This window comes from Mus caroli, chromosome 15 (genome assembly GCF_900094665.2).
Source record: "Mus caroli chromosome 15, CAROLI_EIJ_v1.1, whole genome shotgun sequence".
Taxonomy (NCBI): domain Eukaryota; kingdom Metazoa; phylum Chordata; class Mammalia; order Rodentia; family Muridae; genus Mus; species Mus caroli.
Window position 1 is genome coordinate 41,176,033 of NC_034584.1, and position 5,202 is coordinate 41,181,234.

Consider the following 5,202-nt stretch of genomic DNA (forward strand, 5'->3'; position numbering starts at 1 on the left):
CAATTACTTTTCCTTAATATCTCTTAATATCAATGGACTCAACTCCCCAATAAAAAGACATAGACTAACAGACTGGCTACACAAACAGGACCCAACATTCTGCAGCTTACAGGAAACCCATCTCAGGGACAAAAGACAGACAGTACCTCAGAATGAAAGATTGGAAAACAATTTTCCAAGCAAATGGTCTGAAGAAACAAGCTGGATTAGCCATTCTAATATCTAATAAAATCGACTTCCAACCCAAGATCATCAAAAAAGGCAAGGAGGGGTGCTTCATACTCATCAAAGTTAAAATTTTCTAAGAGGAACTCACAGTTCTGAATATCTATGCTCCAAATACAAGGGCAGTCACATTCATTAAAGAAAATTTAGTAAAGCTCAAAGCACACATTGCACCTCACACAATAGTGGGAGACTTCAACACACCACTTTCTTTAATGGACATATCATGGAAACAGAAAATAAACAGGGACACAATGAAACTAACAAAAGTTATGAAAAAATGGAACTAACAGATATCTACAGAATATTTTATCCAAAACAAAAGGATATTCCTTCTTCTCAGCACATCATGGTACCTTCTCCAAAATTGACCATATAATTGGTCAAAAAACAGGCCTCAACAGATACAAAAATACAGAAATTGTCCCATGCATCCTATCAGTTCACCATGGACTAAGGCTGATCTTCAATAACAATATAAATAATAGAAAGCCNACATTCATGTGGAAACTGAACAACACTCTTCTCAATGATACCTTGGTCAAGGAAGGAATAAGGAAAGAAATTAAGGACTTTTTGGAGTTTAATGAAAATGAAGCCACAACATACCCAAATTTATGTGACACAATGAAAGCATTTCTAAGAGGAAAACTCATAGCTATGAGTGTCTCCAAAAAGAAACTAGAGAGCACACACTAGCAGCTTGAAAACACACCTAAAAGCTCTAGAACAAAAGGAAGCAAATTCACCCAAGAGGAGTAGAAGGCAGGAAATAATCAAACTCAGGGGCGAAATCAACCAAGTAGAAACAAGACCAACTTTTCAAAGAATCAACCAATCTAGGATCTGGTTCTTTGAGAAAAATCAACAAGATAGATTAACCCTTAGCCAGACTCACTAAAGGGCACAGGGACAGCATCCTAATTAACAAAATCAGAAATGAAAAGGGAGATATAACAACAGATCCTGAAGAAACCCAAAACACTATCAGATCCTTCTACAAAAGGCTACACTCAACAAATCTAGAGAACCTGGATGAAATGGACACATTTCTAGACAGATACCAGGTACCAAAGTTAAATCAGGATCAGGTTAATGATCTAAACAGTCCTATATCCTCTAATGAAATGGGAGCAGTCATTAATAGTCTCCCAATCAAAAAAAAAAAAAAAAAAAGCCCAGGACCAGATGGGTTTAGTGCAGAGTTCTATCAGACCTTCAAAGAAGACCTAATTCCAGTTCTGAACAAACTATTCCACAACATAGAAGCAGAATGTACTCTACCCAACTCATTCTATGAAGCCATAGTTACTCTGATACCTAAACCACAGAAACACCCAACAAAGATTGAGAACTTCAGACCAATTTCTCTTATGAAAATCGATGCAAAAATACTTAATAAAATTCTCACTACAAAATTCAAGAACACATCAAAACAATCATCCATCCTGACCAAGTAGGTTTCATTCCAGGAAAGCAGGGATGGTTTAAAATATGGAAATCCATCAATGTAATACATTATATAAACAAATTCAAAGACAAAAACCACATGATCCTCTTGTTAGATGCAGAAAAAGCATTTGACAATATCCAACACCCATTCATGATAAAAGTCTTGGAAAGATCAGGAATTCAAAGCCCATAACTAAACATTATAAAAGCAGTCTACAGCAAACTGGTAGCCAACATCAAAGTAAATATTGAGAAGCTGGAAGCAATCCCACTAAAATCAGGGACTAGAAAAGGTTGCCCACTTTTTCCCTATCTATTCAACATTGTGGAGAAAGAGGAACACCCCTCCATTTTTGGTGGGATTGCAGGCTTGTACAACTACTCTGTTAATCACTCTGGCAGTTCCTCAAAAAATTGGACATAGTACTACTGGAGGATCCTGCAATACCTCTCTTGGGCATATATCCAGATGTTCCAACCGGTAAGGACACATGCTCCACTATGTTCATTGCAGCCTTATTTATAATATCCAGAAGCTGGAAAGAACCCAGGTGCCCCTCAATAGAAGAATGGATACAGAAAATATGGTATATTTACACAATGGAGTACGACTCAGCTATTAAAACAATGAATTCATGAAATTCCTAAGTAAATGGATGGATCTAAAGGGCATCATCCTGAGTGAGGTATCTCAATCACAAAAGAACTCATATGATATGTACTCATTGATAAGTGGATATTAGCCCAGAAACTTAGAATACCCAAGATATAAGATACAATTTTCAAAACACATGAAGCTCAGGAAGAACTAAGACCAAGGTGTGGATACTTTGCCCCTTCTTGGAATTTGGAGCAAGGCACCCATGGAAAGGGTTACAGAGACAGATTTTGGAGCTGAGACAAAAGGATGGACCATCTAGAGACTGCCATACCCAGGAATCCATCCCATAATCAGTGTCCAAACACTGACACCATTGCATACACTAGCATGATTTTGCTGAAAGGACCCTGATATAGCTGTCTCTTGTGAGACTATGCCAGGGCCTAGCAAACACTGAATTGGATGCTCACAGTCAGCTATTGGATGGATCACAAGGCCCCCAATGGACGAGCTGGAGGAAGTACTCAGTGATCTGTGGGGATCTGCAACCCTATAGGTCGAATAACAATATGGACTAACAAGTACCCCCTCATATCTTGTGTCTCTAGCTGTGTATGTATCAGAAGATTGCATGGTCAGCCATCAGTTGAAAGAGCCCCATTGGTCGTGCAGACTTTATGTGCCTCAGTACAGGGGAACACCAGGGCCAAGAGTTGGGTGTTGGGGACTTTGGGGATAGCATTGGAAATGTAAATGAAATAAATACCCAATAAAATATACTTTCTCTCTGTCTCTCTGTCTCTGTGTGTGTATGTGCGTTTATGTGTGTGTATATATATAATATCAAAACATCAATATAAAAAACATTGCTTTTTATTTCCATTAAATTTTAAATCATGTATTAATCTGTTTTCTGCTTATGAACCTTAATTGACAATAAAAACTGCATCTGCACCAAACTGGGCGCCAAAGTAGAGACATTGCTATATTTGAGAACCTGTTCAGCTTGCAGGTATACTATATTTAATTACACTATACTTATGCAGTTTTAATTTTGAATATTTTCTTATACAATCAAGGTACACCCCTGTCTTCCTTTCATCTTTCACTGAATAATTATTATAAAATATTTTTTACATGTAGATTGGTTAATCTTTTAGTTCATACTTTGGATTTTTTCTGGACACATAATTATTGGTGAGATTTGGTAATTTTATTTTTATTAAAGGAGAGAAAAACTAAGCTAAATATATTATGATATTTTGAATGTGATATAAAGTGTGCATGTTTAGTGCTAGTTTAGGTCTTTTTCCTATTGTGCTCTGTTTTGTTAAAATCCTGTATTACAATGCTCACCTCATTTAGCAATATACCTATTATCTTGCCCTTCAGTAACAACAAGTAGTAGTTAAGGTCTCAGCAGAAGAAATAGTGATGTTGATTTATTTGCTTGAGTCTTGCACCCTTTTCTACAACATTCTAGAGGTTAGTTTGATGATAATCATACTCAGAGGTTTTTTCCCCAACCATTTTTATTCTTGCTGGATTTTAAGCTGTCATTTTATTACATATTTATTCACAAAAAATACCAATGATGTATCATGAGTATGAATCCCATGCAATAAACAATCCCTCGGGTTTGGGAAGCTTTATTTGAACACTGATGTGATTTAAGGTTATTACTGAATTACTGAATGCCATCTTTATCAAAAGTCCTGTGAAGAACTTTCTTGTGATTGATCTTCCATTTTTTCTGACCAAATGTGGTGATTCCATCAAGCTGTCAATCAACTACTGTGGTAGTAAGAGTTGTTACACAGCAATGTAAATATGTTGGCACCAAGGATTTTATGTAATATGATCTAACCTACATAGAACAATAACACAGATACGTCTAGGAAATCAACTGATGTATCTTCTAGAGTAAATTATTATTGAATATATTAATGATTTTTCTTTTATCATTCATTGGTAGAGCAGTTTTATTAAATGTTAATGCTTAGATTTACTAACTGGGCAACATATTATTATAACAATATTTTTTTTCTTATTTTGTGGGTCAATACAGCAAACATGATTGTGAGTGAAATATTGAGGGTAAAGTGTAGGTCTTTAAATATTCTACCCTTGTGTAATGAAATTATGGTGAACAATAAAAGATTATATGTAAAATGATTTTAAGTATTTATGAAGGAGTAAGAAGTAAATATAAATCATGTAAATATAATATAAAGTAAATATAAATCATGTAATATTTTTGCACAAAGTTGTAACAGACACTATCTTTACTGAGAACCGCTTACAAAAGTTGAGTACTTGAACAAATACCTTTTAGATAAACATTCTGTCGTTAGCCCAAATTTTAGTCATTATGCTTTACTGATTTTAGTCATTATGATTTACTGATTCTCTTCAGCAAATGTGATTTCTCTAAAAACTATTTCTGTTGCATTTTGTTGAACATACTCTTTATAGCCTAATTTACTAGCATCACCTTCCAAAATCGGTGTTTTAAAATAATGTTCATGCTAGTTCAATCTCTGTGAGACCCTGTGATTCCAGGTTAGTTCATTCTGTATTTTTTCATGTGGTGTCTGTGATCCTTCTGGCTCCTACAATCTTTCTTCCCTTTTTACTAAAAGATTCCCTGAGCTCTGCCAAATGTTTGTTTGTGGGTCTCTGCATCTGATTCCATCAGTTGCTTGATAGAGCCTCTTTGATAGTAATTATGCCAGACTCCTGTCTACTAGTACAGCAGAATATTGTGAAAATTATTTCATTTACTACATGGGTTTAATCTAGGACATCTGAATACATGTTATACTTGTGTAGCTTACTGTTGGCAAGGAATTTCTTCTTTTTTTTTTTTTTTTTTTTGCCATATTCTGGGACCATCTTTTATTGGGGGAGGGTTACCAATCCTT